General features: G+C 43.1%; 1 long non-coding RNA gene across 7 annotated transcripts in view; it reads left to right on the forward strand.

The window, feature by feature from the left end:
* The window catches only part of LOC106144350, a 32,720-nt gene that overhangs the window by 14,750 nt on the left and 2,639 nt on the right, over nt 1-15,331 (forward strand). For 2 of the 7 annotated variants that reach the window (XR_003378763.1, XR_003378762.1), the window contains 6 exons: nt 4,960-5,111; nt 6,059-6,083; nt 7,541-7,943; nt 8,458-8,562; nt 9,215-9,304; nt 10,311-13,576. This is a non-coding gene — a long non-coding RNA (uncharacterized LOC106144350). Of the gene's footprint in view, nt 1-4,959; nt 5,161-6,058; nt 7,944-8,457; nt 8,563-9,214; nt 9,325-10,310; nt 13,577-15,331 lie in introns of those variants that run through there. The other 5 variants (XR_001229416.2, XR_003378760.1, XR_003378758.1 and 2 more) reach the window with 5 other exon arrangements.

Below are 15,331 nucleotides of genomic sequence, written 5' to 3' on the forward strand. Positions count from 1 at the left end.
AGGGAAAGATGGAGGAAACACTGGAGACTAAAATGCTATCGTGTTTCTTCCTGGTGTAATCTCTGGGTACCACTTGTTGGAGGACTAAATATTACGTAAGGCCCAAAGTAGTTAATTGGTGGTCAGATCGTTTTCCTGTGCAACAGAAACACCCTCTTGGAGAATGAGTCTTAACCTGGCAAGCGCTCCATTTTCCCACGGAGCCTGTAATTTCACATGGGGACATTGATGCAGGGCTCAGCACCTCACAGGTCAGAATATGTGGAATACTTCTGTGCTAATTATTGGGTGTTGGAAACTGACTTCACAGGAGGGAACTGTGTACCCACCAAGCAAGCAGTCTTCTAGTGATTTGGAGTCCCTGAAACCTGCTGCTGTTAGCCAGAGAAGCAACAGGATAGCAGACAATCTCAAACTTCTCTGTGTCTGAATCATCTGGATGACTTATTAAAATACAGGTTGGAGTTCTTAGAAAAAGGCTGCACGTATGTTAAAGATTCTGGAAGGTTCATTGGTTAGAACTTCTGTGCTTTCTGGAGTAGTGCAGATCTGGAGCCAAATTATCCCAGGCTATTTTAGCCTTTTATTCTTTGTTTGTTTTGGATTTGGTTTTCTTCAAAACGGGGTTTCTCTGTGTAGTCCTCACTGTTCTGGAACTCTCTCTGTAGACCAGCTGGCTTTAAACTCACAGAGATCTGCCCACCTCTGCCTGCCAAGTGCTGGGATTAAAGATGGGTGTCACCACACCCTGCTTTTAGCCTCATTAATAGCTATTCATTGTCCACGTCTGTGCTTAGCCTAACAGCTTTGTGACGTTTAGGTAAAAATCCTTTTAGGCTTTCCTAACAGACCACTTGTTATGGATTTGCTGTGGGTCCCCACAAACCAAGGTGGCTGGTCCCCTGGGCGTCCCTGGTGGCTAGCCATGTGGGCGATGGGTGGGCAAGGACCAGACAGATATGCACACCACACAGATGGGTTTGCTGCAAGCTGCCCGGGGTCCCAAGCAGGGACGGCGCGGAGACCACGTGGCAGGCTCCATGTGACTGCAGGGGGCGGGCTAGAGAGACAGATAAACATACCATACAGAATAAAGTTAGACATTTATTAGATGGGTTATGGAGGGGAAGGAAAAAGGGGGAAGGGGGGAGAGAGAGAGAAAGAGAGAAAGAAAGAGGAGAAGAGGAGAAGAGGAGAGAGAGACAGGGGCGGGGGAAGTGGAGAAGTGGGGAGAGAGGCAAAAGCTGCCTCTCTAGACAGGGACAGGAAGAGAAGAGAGTAGGGCAGAGGCTGCTAGGAGGAAGGGAGTGGGCGTGGCTTGTCTCTTAAAGAGCCAGAATATTACACCACTAGCTCCCACTAGTTCAAAGCCTAATGATGTCATCACATAGCATTCGAAGCATATAATAGATTTCTCCACCTTGCTTTAGCCTGTCTACCTGAAAATTGCCTTGCTCTGTGACTTTCAGCTGTTTTATCATTATAACTTCATAACCTGTCGTCATGTTGGAACATGATATTCAGGGCAACCTGAGCCTATGTTCCTGGGTCATGGTCACTCAAACTTGGCTCCAGGACAAACTGTCTCTTACTCCCCTTGGCACAAGTCTTGTAGTTTTGCCTTGACACTGGTTTCCATTCATAGAGTTCCTTTCTGCTGTCCTGTGATAGGCCCTGAATTTAATGTGCAAATACCGTGGGATAATATGTTGGTTTGTGGGCTATAACTAGAGGACTGGTGGTCTGAATAGAGAGGACATAAGAAAAACATTTTGTTTGTTTGTTTGTTTTTTGAGATAAGCTTTCTCTGTGTAACAACTCTGACTGTCCTGTAACTCACTCTGTAGACCAGGCTGGCCCAAACTCTCAGAGATCTGCCTGTCTGTGCCTCCCTTGTGCTGGGATTAAGGCATGCACCACCACCACTCAGCTGACATAAGAATACTAAACTAGAAGTCTGTGGATATAGCTCAGTTGATAGAGAACTTGTTTAATCTGCAGGAAGCCCTGAGTATTCCCATTGCCAGAACTGTGTTAACTGAGGGCACTCGGGAGATGGAGACAGGGCGGGACTGCATGAGACCCTGTATCAGAACAAAAATAAAAGTAGAGCCCTGGGCCATAAGAATTTGTTCTGAGACTAATGTATGCCCACATTAAGAAGTAAAGAAAGGAGCTGGAGAGAGGTCTCAGCAGTTTTGAGCACTCGTTGCTCTCGAAGAGCACTAAGTAGGATTCCCAGCTCCCACATACTTCCGTACAGCCACCTGTAACTCCAGTTCTGACCTTGGTGGGGACCAGGCATGCCCAGACAGGCTTTTTCACTCTAGCTTGGAATTTCATGGAGGACTCCAATTCCTGGGGTGTTTTGCAAAATTGCAACTGTAAGAAAGGCTAACTCATGCTCAGTGGTCAGCTCTGAACTAAATCATGGGTATGAAATTAGGTTTTTGTTTGTTTGCTTAGCTGCTTTTATTTTTTATTTTTTACATACTGAATAGAAAATATATTGTAGATTTTAGTTGTGTTATTTTATCAATAAGCCACACATTGCTAGTGGTCGAAAGTGACATTTTGAGCAATAGGTCTCAAAACTTACTCCTCCTATATCTGAATCTTCCCACATTCTTTTTCGACACAGGGTTCTCTGTGTAACAGTCCTAGCTGTCCTGGAACCAGCTCTTATAGACCAGGCTGGCCTCGAACTCTCAGAGGTCCACTTGCCTCTGCCTCCTGAATGCTGGGATTTAAAGTGTGTGCCACCACCTGGCTGTCTCCCTACATTTTGACTACCATCTTCCTATTTTTATCACTCTTCAGTAAAAGGTTTTGGTTTTTTCTTTGTTTGCTTGCTATTATTATTATTTTTTTTCACAAATAAATGTCACCACAATCTTCATCTGTTTCCAAGAACATGGTAGTTTTTAGATTCCTCAAATATTATGCAAAATTTGCCACACTCTCTGCTTTCAAAGATACATGTGTGTGTATGTGTGTGTAAGAGAGAAGCAGAGACAAGGAATATATGCAGATGCCTACAGAGGTCAGAAGAGGTATTGGATCCCCTGGAGCTGGAGTTATATGTGGTTGTGAGCCATCTGCTGTGGGTGGTAGGAACTGAACTCTGGTCCTCTAAAGAGCAGCAGGTGCTACTAACCCCTGTGGCACCTCTGCCAACCCAGTATTCATTGCTCTTTAAACACCTGTCACATTTCATACGAGGTTTCATCTGCATTGCTGAAAGGGAGAAAACTTTTTATAAGGAGAAAAGTGTTTTATTCTATAGATGTGCCCTGTTGTAGTACGAGTGGCAGGCTGCTTCCCAAGGGAGAAAACTTTTTATAAGGAGAAAAGTGTTTTATTCTGTAGATGTGCCCTGTTGTAGTACGAGTGGCAGGCTGCTTCCCGCCACCCGGCTAGCTTTACCCAAAATAGTTACACGGAGACTGTATTCTTTTAAACACTGCCTGACCCATTAGTTCCAGCCTCTTATTGGCTAGCTCTTACATCTCGATTAACCCATTTTTAATAATCTGTGTAGCCCACGAGGTGGCTTACAAGGGAAGATCTTAACCTGTGTCTGTGTTGGGTGGGAGAATCATGGCGACTGACTGACTCGGCTTCTTTCTCCCAGCATTCTGTTCTGTTTTCTCCACCTACCTAATTTTCTGTCCTATCAAAGGGCCAAGGCAGTCTCTTTATTTAACCAATGAAATCAACACAAAACAGAAGACTCTCTCCCATCAGTGCCCCATTTGCTTTATCCATCTGTTAGTGGACACTGACATTGCCTAATGTGGTTATTGTCACTAATACAGCAATGGATATAGGCTGCATGTATCTCTTCATTATACTGATTTCAAATTTGAGTGTACAAAAAGTGGGGTTGAGGAATAGTTAGTGGTGAAACACTTACCTAACAGTGAAAGATCCTTGGTGTGATCCTTTGCACCCCCCAAAATTTAGGTTTGAAGCATTATAGGTTCTTCTGTTTTTAATTTCTAGGAAGTACATCTAGTTTTCCATAACGACACTACAAATTTACATTGTCACTAATAATACATGTTCCCCTTCTCCATATCTTTCCCAACACTCAACTTTTTGTGTGCTAATTTCTTTTATTTATTGTGTGTGTATATGTGTTTGTGTGTGTGTGTGTGTGTGTGTGTGTGTGTGTGTATACTGTGTGCCATAGCAGCCATGTAGAGGTCAGAAGACGACTTGCAGGAGTTGGGGCTCTCTTTCCACTGGGGGGTCCTGAGGATTGAACTCAGGTTGTCAGGCTCGGTGGTAGATACCTTTACTCTCTGAGCCATCTCAGCAGCCCTTTTGTGGTATTGCTAAAACGCAGGGTCTTGGCATACGGGCCAGGCAACTCCATCATTGTGCTGCAACTCTAGCCTCTCCTCTTTTTGATGCTAACCATGCCAACACATGGATACAAACAAGCACAATCCTTCATTTGGGTATGTATTTACTATGATTGGAGAAATCACTCCACTTTCAACTATGTAAGCAAGCTCTTTTAGCTCTCCTGACGAGTCAGCTTGGGAGACAGTCTCCTGGCCTGCTTCCCCTCGTTCTGTAACGTTAGAGCTAATAAAAAGCTTTCCCTAAGGGGTTATTTGTATTCTGCTTAGAGTAACATGGTGTTATGGGTTATTTGTGCACTGTGTGAACATGTATTGCTGTGATTGGTACAATAAAAAGCCGAGTGTCTCATAGCTACTCAGGAGATATAGGTGGGACTTCTGGGCAGAGAGAGAGAGCTCTGGGAAGAAGAAAGACAGATTCACCAGCCAGACTTGGACATGCAGTATGGATGAGAGATATGAGCCACGTGGCAGAGTGTAGATTAGAAATATGGGTTAATTAAGTTATAAGAACTAGTTAGAAAAAAAAAACTAAGCCAAGGCCAAGCTTTCATAATTAATAAGAAGTCTCTGTGTCATTATTTAGGAGCTGGTGGCCCAAGGAAAAATCCAACTCTGCACTGGTAGCATGGAAGAAGCAGCAGAGTCGCAGTGTCGGGAACAGCTCGTCCAGAAGCTGGTGCTGTCAGAGTGGCAAGGCGGCCCGCCGCTCGATAGCTGAAGATGCAGGCCTATGAGGTTAGCAGGCCAAGGTACAAAAGTGGCAAGGCTGCCTCACAGACAAAGGGTGAGCTGCTTAGACGTCTGAAAAGGCAGGAAAATGTGGGTTGTGGAAGTAGGAAGGGCGGGGAGCTGAGGCTGAAGACAGGTAGAACGCTGTAAAGATTCAGAGAAAAACCGAAGGCGCTGGTTGCTAGAAGAGTTCCAGCGAGCTGTCAAACCCCAGACACCCTAAGCTTCAAACTGGAACACTGGCCAGTGTCAAGGTCTGAGTCATGCTGATACATAGGCCAGCTGAAAAGCTATAGTGCAAGCTGCTGTCCAGTGCTTTCTAACTCTAAACAAAAACAGACCTGTCCTTATAGCGGGTGTCTTTAATATTAGTCACAGCAGTCCCTAGCTAGACCACCAGGGGGAGCGCTTCTCCCGGACAATGTGGTAATGATCCTGAGCCATTTAGATAGAGTTCACTGCAAGTCAAAAATTCTGGCGAGTTTGCTTTATCTTTGTCTCTTTGGGACACTGGTTAATCAAAATTAGTTCAAATTATTACCACTGATAATGCTGATTCACTTTTGTAGTTCTCTTACCTTTTTGTTTTGAGAGGCCTTGCTATTTGGATCAGGCTGGCCTGGAACTTGTTATGTACCCCTAGCTATTCCGGAATTCACGAACCTATTGCCTCAGCCTCATGAGTGCCGGACTGGCTGGACGTGTTATCACACCAGGCTGTAGGGAGCTCTGATTATGAGCACTCCTTCTGATGTTCATTTCCCTTTGATAGGCAGACATTGGTGACAGCAGTCCCTAGCTAGACCACCAGGGGGAGCGCTTCTCCCTGACAAGGTAGAAATGAACCTGAGCCATCGAGATAGAGTTCACTGCAAGTCAAAAATTCTAACTAACATTTAAAATGAAACAGATGCCGTTATTGTGGGAGACTCTTCCTTTCTTTATATTTTCAGGATCCCCAAGGAATCCAATGGCCAGGTGAGGAAGCAGGCATAGATGCTGTAAGAAGCCACAGAGTTCTATGACTCCGGGAACCAGAATTCATCTTGATTGGAAAATGAAAAAAAAAAGATCATCTTAATTGTTTTTGATGAATGACTGTGGATTGTGTGATAATTTTGACAAATATTACCTGATTCTCTGCCATTATGTTTTAACATCCAAGAATACTCTAAGCAAACTCAATCTTCCCTATTCTCAGTTAAGATGAAGGTGAACTATTTCCACATAGTAGTTTTTCTATGTAACTGGAACAGAGAAGCAAAAAGTGCCATGCACAATTTTCTGTATACTATTTCAGTTCAATGACATATTTTGATTGGCTCGATTATTTTTTGCATATTCCCTTTAAAAGATCTCATTTTCTACTTCTTTAAATAAATAAAGCAAATGATTTGAGAAAAGTAAAAAAAAAATTCTCACGAGTTTGCTTTATCTCTTCACATAGACAATCTGTGGTAATAATCTGAACTGATTTTGGTAATTAACCAGTGCCACAGGAAGATATATGTCAGTATCATGGGCAATTCTTCATATGTTTATTGGCTACATGTATGTATTCCTTTATTCAAGAATTGTCTGTTGAGAGCTCTTCACTTGAAAACTGGGTCATTTGTTATCCTGTAACTGCATTGTTTTTTTTTTCACTCTTGCTTTTTTCAGACAGGGTTTCTTTGTATAACAGCCCTGGTGTCCTGGAACTCACAGAGACCCACCTGCCTCTGTCTCCCGAGTGCTGGGATTAAAGGCGTGCGCCACCACCGCCCTGTGCAACTGGGTTCTTTATAGATTTTCTGCACCGGCCTCTTAGGTGATGTGTGGCTTCCTCCTGACCCAGATGTTGTCTTTTTATCCTGCTTTGCTGCACTCCCATTTCTCTCTGCGACTTCTTGGTCAGCTTATTGGTTTTTTGGTTTTGTTTTTATTAAATCCTCCCCCTAAAATAACATCATGCTTTTCTCCAACCATTTTAGGTCTCTTTTTTCAGTTCCTGGTATTTATTTGACTGTACTAAAGTGGAATTGTTTGTGATGTCCTTGTGTATGCTTGGATGGTGGAACAAAGCTGGTCTTCTTAGATGAAACAGAGGACTTTTCCTTCAGGTTTGCCTGTACCAGACAAGTTTAAGATGAGCAATTTTCCATTTTCAATTAAAATCCCTTTCTGGGTTGTCATTTACAGCGAGACTCGTTCCCAGTTAAGTCATCAACAACATGAAATTTCTAATTTCGGGTAAATTATATAGGAAAATAAATTTGTGACAGACTAATTGACAGAAAGGTTAATTATAAAAAGGAAGAATGGAGAAGTGTGGTAGGCAGTGTTTTTCCTACCTACAGTAAACTCTCAGAAGATAGAATCATTTTTTTTAACTCAGGGACACAGAATCAGAAATGCAATTGCAGCTGATATTTATTTGGCATCTCCTTTCACAGATTGGCCTTCACCAGTTTCCTAGAAGGAGGCAGCGCACAATTACACCAGCCCCTGGAACCTTCCCACCAGGGGACATTTTCATTAATTGTAGACTTCCATCGGCTCCCTGCCAAATCTCTCCCCAGACAGATGGCGAAACAAATGAAACTCAGCCCCAAACACACCGATACACCAAATACAAGCAAAGCAAAACAGCAACAACAGAAGAACATAAACCAGAACATCCAGACTGGCCTACGTACCTGTTCTGCCACTGTCTACAGAGCAGGAAAATGCTAAGATTGAAGCCATGCTTCAAGAACTGAGAACCTCCCCGGAAATGCCAGGTTGGGAGTGAAAAAGGCCTTGTAGAAGAGCGCTGGTATTTGGCACTAGGAGAAGTATGGATATTTTCCTCTTCAGGTAACTGGAGGCCCCTGGGCTAAATCTTCACTTGCATAGTTCCCGATGATTGCTTCATCTTTTTTTTTTCAGGTAATATATTTAATTTAGGGTCTCATGCCTGCTATGTAACCACTCTACCACAAAGTTGTAGTGGTATGGTAAACCAACTATGGTTTAATCTCTTCTGTAAGTTGTAGCTCTAAGGGCAAGGCAGAGAAATCGAGAATTTCTTTCTCCTCAGCTTTGGTCAAAATTCCAAATAAATTAATTTGCTTGTTTTACATAGATTGATTTTTTTTTATTAATACAAGCAGGCATTTGGCCCCAAAGCCAGGCTTTATAGCTGAATGCATCAACTAGATGGACAGTAGCTTGGAGGGTTTAGATTCTAGTGTGCAGAATAAGCAGTCAGCAAGACAGACAGGCAGGCACGCACATGCACGTGCACACGCACACATTTGAAAAGCGAGTGATTTCCCACAATGAGTGATTGCCCTTTTCCTCTGACATTGATCTCCTCTCTCTGTCCTAGTCCTTGGCCTAGTGCACACCTACTCCCATAGACTGTGTGAGGAGATAAAGCAAACTAGGGGCACGTTTTGACTTTGCAACGCTTTCTTCTGAAAGTAACTGTCAGGTAGGAATGATTGATTCTTACAGAAACATATGTCTCAGGGCACACATCTGTCAAGACATTCGGCTCTTCAATTTTCTTTAGTCACGGTGCTTATTTGCTAGAAGTATATTTACTAGAAGTTAGTTACAAGGGAGTGTCTGCTTATTTTATCATTATTTGTGAGGAAAATATAATAATATAATAAAAGTTCCTATAGCGAGTATGGGAGTTTCATTCCTTTAATGTGGTAGGATTCAGATAGTGTGTGTGTGTGTGTGTGTGTGTGTGTGTGTGTGTGTGTGTGTGTGTTGGATATAAGATCTTTCAGTGTAGCCCAGGCTGTCCCGAACTCACTATATTCCTGCTTCTGCCTCCCCTGTGCTGAAATTATAGGCATGTGCCACCATACTTGATTTCAGTTTCCTTTTATTTTATAATTTGTATTTATCAATAGCTTTTGTGGGTACATCATCATTTCTGTTAATAAGAAGATTCCTAGTGCTGTTGTTGGAATTGTTTCATTAATGAGCACTCAAAGATATCGGCTATAGAGTGCCACTACCAATTGACCTCGCCATGATGGGCCACAGTGGCTCTTGTTTCATTCATTGTAAAAGTCCGTGTCAGTTTCTAAGCTTACAGAGATTTACACTTGTACTTCCTTCTTTTCTAGGTAGATATCCCGTGCTGTCAGCATCTAGTTTCTACAGCTTATAAGGTTTTCAAGAGTGACCAGGAGATTGGAGTATTGGACTAAGGAATGGTAAAGGGCCATAAAGATCGGTGCTTTTTTAAAAATTGTTTCCTTGATTATTAGATTATTTTAATATTTTCCAGAACATTGAAAATGTTGATTTCAACACTTTTGCTAGTATTGTGACTGCTGAATGTATGTGTGTGCACCCGTGTGTGTATGCGCACACACCTGTGTGGTGTGTGTGTGTGTGTGTGTGTGTATACACGTGCGCACGCACACAGTACTGAAAATTGGCTCAGCCCATAGTGCTTACTTGGCAAGTGCTTCATTAACAACATACACCTCCAGCTCAGTCATTGCTGTTTGGGGAGGTTATTATTCTGCCATTCAGAAAGTTCCTATGCATAGGTTTTATTCTATTTAGGGTGCAGTCAATCTCTGCATGCAATAATAATCTTGCTTTGTGTAGATGTTTGAGTCAGAACTTCTTAGCAGTAGTAAGGATTTAAACTGATGAAAATGAACAGTATGGCTTCTTGTGTCTGGAAATGTCTACAGTACTGTCGTAGAGCAGCGGCTGAATTGTGTTCATGAGCAGGCTACCAGGATGAGTATCATTGGCACTGAATGGGTCCATGAGGGTATTGCTTCTAACAGATAATTTCTTTTTCCATAGATATGGAATAATAGCTAAGCCATTCCACAAACCCCATAAATAAAGAATTTCAACCCTCAATTATAAGTACCATTTTTGATCCTCAGAAAAACTCTGTAAGATATGAGGAAGTATATGATTACCTTTAAAAGCCTCACTTAACATTTCACTCAGAGGCTTTATGCCTTTTCCAGATTTTTAACAACTAGAGTTCTCAGAACAGAATGTATAAAGCAACTCAATGCAATAATGCCAAGTAGCCACCAGGTGGCGAAATTGTTTACGGATTTAAGCAGCATAGGCTAAAAAGGGCCTTCTTCCAGCTTAGAGGCCATATTTGTGCCTACATCAGGTTTTCTGTCCTGGCTACAGAGATTCTAATGGTGATTTTATTTCTTTGTTTTCCGTTTGTTTTAGAATACTTCCATTCCTGTCTGACACTGCTTTGGGAGCCCTGTGGTGCTGTACCTGCTGTGACATTATCAGGTAGAAGAGAGATGCGGTGCACAGGATAGTTCTTCAGCTGTTGAGATTCTAGTTCCCACACCACTGGTCCTCCCTGGATTTGCCACCAGAGGGCTGGATGTTTACATCCTTTAGGATGGGGAGAAAAAGCAAAACTAACAGTTTTGAGACATTAGATGTTCTAATCAGAAATATATTGTAATTTAGCTAAATTGCTATGAAAATATGAGGCCCTGAAAGATCAATTTGTTGTTTTGTCTATCAGTTTGATTTAGCAATGATTTACTAGGCATTGCTGGCATTGTTTCAAGTATGACTCCCCTAACTCCACAGCCTTGTGCAATTTTTCAGGCACCTTCACGGTGACATTCATTTTAGAATACTTTCTTCCACACCTCTAGAAGATCAGGAAGTTGAAAATGGCAGTACTGATAGGAAACCTAAAATCCAATCAGATATGTGGCCCACGTTCAGACTTACTTGGTTGTGTTATTTAAATCACAATCCAGACAAAGTTTATACATTGGATTCACTTGAAGTGTGCCGTGTGAGACATTTTATGTACAGGGAAGCTCAGGAGCAGAAAAGAGCATATGGTCAGGATTCAGGGAAAATTCTCTGCTAAATCAGTTAGTCCTGTTGGGGTTACAGATTTTAGGAAGCCATAGTCTTTGTCCTCAAGGAGTTCCGTCTTCTGTTCCTATAACACTCTATGAGTATATCCATCACAAGCCTATAACGCTCTATGAGTATATCCATCACAAGCCTTACATTATTAGTTTTTCTGCATCTGCCTCAGTTAAAGGCGGGGAGCATTTTGTCTTCAACATTGCATTTGTTATACACAGTATACTGGTACGCAGTAGGAAGCGGTGTCCTTTGTCTAACTTTGCATTGGGAACCAATGAGATTTTTATAGCATGGCTATGCCTTGATAAGGTTTTCATTGGAGGTAGATAAAGGTTGCTAGTTGTTTTGGAAACATGGACGATTGGAAGCAGGGAGGAGTCTATTGCAGAGTTCATGCTAGAGAGGGTGAAGATGAGAACTAGGGTGAAGAAGACAGTAGGTATGAAGAAAAGACTAATGGAGAGTTGCTGAGAAGGCAAGTTAGCACGATTTGGGAACCTTTCCTATGTGGAGAATGAAGAGCTTCAGGCTTGGGGAACAGTGATGCCCCTTGAAGATTCAGAGCAAAATGGGGAAGCTGTTTGAGGGAGGGGAGATCGATTCAGTTTTGACCATGCTGAGGTTGAGGTGACTGCTAGGAATTTGCCATCTGTCAGGATTTGGGAGATCAAAATGTAAGAGAGAAGTCGAGTTAAAACCAGAGAGTCCTAAGTACATAGGTGGTGCTTAAAATTAGATGCCATCCTTCACGGACAGAATATGTAGTGAAACAGGAAGGGAAACGTTAAGAAACTCTTACAGATTTTAGCAAGTAATTAAAAAATGATAAACTCTGGAGGAAGATAGGAAAGGAATAGCTACAGAGATTAGAGGAAACCAAGACAGTGTGGTGTCATTGCAGCCAAAGGAGGAGAGACTTCAGGAAGGCCTGACCAGGAGCACCTTATACACAGCTAGGGGGTGATGGTGAGGAAAAGTTCCATGTGGCCGAGATGTACAGTGTTTTGGCAGGAGGTGAGCCCAGAAAGACGAGTTAGGTCCTTGTACTGTCTGCTTTCGTGTGTCAACTTGACCTCATCTAGAGTCATCAAAGAGGAAGGTGCCTCAGTTGAGAAAATGCCCCAGTGAGATCCAGTTGTAAGGCATTTTCTCAATTAGTGATCAATAGGAGAGGGCTGAGCCTGTGGTAGGTGCTGGCATTTCTGGACTGGGTTCTGTAAGAAAGCAGGCTGAGCAAGCCATGTGAATCAAGCCAATAGACAGCACCCCTCCATGACCTCTGCATCAGCTCCTGCCTCTGGGTTCCTCTCCTGTTTGAGTTCCTGTCCTGGCTTCTTTCGATTATGAACAGAAATATAGAAGTCTAAGTCAAATAAAACCTTTCATCCCCAACTTGCTTTTTGGTCATGGTATTTTGTTTCAGCTGTAAACCCTAACTAAGACAGTCCTGGTCCTAAAGGAGCTTGGTTATCAGGCCAGAGGACTCTGAACTTTTGTAAATGATGGAGAGTTATCAATAATTTTCAGATAAGAAGGACCTGTTCAGAGCAAGGGTTACAAAGATCAAGCTGGGGTAGCATAGGGACTCCTATGGAGGAATGGGACTGGAGACAGAAACCCATCAAAATGAAGTGAAGGGGCACTTAAGTTGTGGGGAACAGTACGGTCTTTGAAGATCCTTAGCAGATGAAATTTGCAAGCCCTAAAAGCAGTAGGAACACTCTGAACCATAGAGTAAGCATTATTAATAACCATGTGAGTTATCTTGTTAAGTCCTCACAGCAAGCCTGAGATAGATAAGCATCATTAATGTCATTTCGTGCATGATAAAACAGGAACATAGAGATAAAGACATTTGCTGGACAGAATTGGTAATTGGAAGAACCTATTTTCCAAACTCTGGTGGTTTGACTAACCATCACCTAACCCCCCCTCTCCCGCTCCCCTCCGTAGATTAAACCTATGGCTTTCCACAAGCACTCTACTACTAACCATATCTAAATGATCCCATTACCTACCAAAGGCTGACCTCGAACCTAAGCAAGTCTTCAGCTTGCTCTCCTCCTGCCTCACCCCTCCAAGTAGCTGAAATTACAGGCCTTTACTCCCAGGCCTGGCTCTAACATCCATTCTTAAGGATTTCATTGTTTTTTTTTTAAATTAGAAAACATGTGTTGTGGTACATTGGCCCCTAAACACTACTGCGGTGGTACCCAGTGGTGTTGGCATCAGCTGCCAGTGACAGTCAGAGTGGTGGTCACTCTTACCAGGGGTCTGCCAAGTGGGAAAGCACAAAGGGAACATCTTCAGTCCTGGGTGTGTCCTGGGTGGTCATTGGAGCTTACACAAATAAATGCCCAAAATATACATGGAAGACATGGATTTAGTGCTACAGCACCCTGAATAAGTAGCCCCTGAGGAGTGTTGCCACACTTCTGCTGTTGTTGACAACAGGTTTTTTTTCTGCTTTAGATGTCAGCTAATTGAACTTCTTTTAAATAATGTGGTTCTCTTCTCTGCTTTCACACGTGACAGCGTTTACAGCAGAACTTAACAGTGGAGTTGATTGGTGACCCTTTTTTAATTGATATTTATTGAGCTCTACATTTTTCTGTGCTCCCCTCCCTGCCTCTCTCCTCCCCACCTTCCATCATCCCCCAAGGTCCCCATGCTCCCAGTTTACTCAGGAGATCTTGTCTTTTTCTACTTTGTACTTCCCATGTAGATTAGATCTTTGTAAGTCTCTCTTAGTGTTCTCATTGCTATCTAAGATGCAGGGAGCCGGACAGGATCGCCATTGCAAGATGGCACCACATCCTGTCTTGTTGGTTATAAACAACTCCATATTTGGCTATGCCTTTGAGAGCTGCCTGTCCCCGCTTCCCGCATGCGCAGTGAATATGGGTCCCTGGGCCTATCTCGATGCAGTCTGGTGTCAGCTGATGATGACAGCCAATCACAGGGCGACCCATGTGCCAATTCCCAATATAAGCAGCCGCCATTGTGCCCCCGGTCTCTCTCATGTCTCTCTCTAGCATCTCTCCCTACCGTCTCTCGCGTCTCCCTCTAATCTCTCTCTCTCTCTCCCCTGCTCTCTCGTTTTCTGCCCCCCTTCGCTTTATGCTCTCCCTCAACCAAATGCACTCCAGTAAAGCGTGATCTGAGAAGAATCCTCGTGTGTGGTGGGTGTTTCTTCCTCGCCGGTCAAGAAGCCCGCCACAAGTGGTGCCGGAAACCCGGGATCTTTGGTAGAAGCCCGCCTCACTAAGATCTCTGGGATTGTGGTTTGTAGGCTGGCTTTCTTTGCTTTATGTTTAAAGTCCAGCTATGAGTGAGTACATGTGACATTTGTCTTCCCATGTCTGGATTACCTCACTCAAAACAATGTTTTCCAGCTCCATCCATTTCCTGCAAAATTCAAGCTGTCGTTATTTTTTTCTGTTGTGTAGTACTCCATTGTGTAAACGAACCACATTTTTCTTATCCATTCTTTGGTTGAGAGACATTTAGGTTGTTTGCAGGTTCTGACTATGACAGACAAAGCTGCCATGAACATAGTTGAGCACATAAGGACTTCATTATTTTGCTTGATTAGCTGTGGGAAATGAAAATGGCAAGAGTTAGCAGGCTCAGGTGGGAGTTTCCAGACATCCAAATAATCACAGTGGGTTGAACAGGATTGTACTTCTCATTCCTAATGGTCCTCAGCATCCTAGAGACAACTGCAGCCTGCAAATTCATACTGTATGCATGAAAATGCAAGATGGAGACAAAGAACAGATATCGGGTGGGGGTAGCTAGCTATCTCTGTTGTAAAAGACAATCCAGGACTCTGACATTATCTGGATGATTGCCTGGAGTATGTACTTGCTCCCAATTAAAGTTGACAACACAGGACGCCAGTTAGACTCCATTTTTTTGCTATATTTTATTGATGTGGAGGTCAGAGTACATCTTGTGGGAGTTGGTGGCTCCTTTTACCATTGCAGCTGTCTCTTTCCTTCCACCCTGTGGTCAGCCTTGGAGTAGGTACCTCTACCCACTGAGCTATCTCAGGGACTAGAAATCAGTTCTTCTGTTTGTTGTCCTGCCATTTTTCTCTCCAGCCATGCAGTTCTAGTGGGGTCTTCCATTCACAGTGTCTTACCTCCCAAGCCACGGTGGATTTGACTGGTTAATGTATGGCTATGTGACCTAGGTCAAATGGGCAGTCAGAATCTAGTGGGGTCTTCCATTCACAGTGTCTTGCCTCCCAAGCCACAGTGGATTTGACTGGTTAATGTATGGCTATGTGACCTAGGTTGGATGGGCAGTCAGAATTCTTCTTTTTCATTGTTTTTCTC

The sequence above is a fragment of the Microtus ochrogaster genome, unplaced genomic scaffold (assembly GCF_000317375.1).
Source record: "Microtus ochrogaster isolate Prairie Vole_2 unplaced genomic scaffold, MicOch1.0 UNK17, whole genome shotgun sequence".
NCBI classification, from domain to species: domain Eukaryota; kingdom Metazoa; phylum Chordata; class Mammalia; order Rodentia; family Cricetidae; genus Microtus; species Microtus ochrogaster.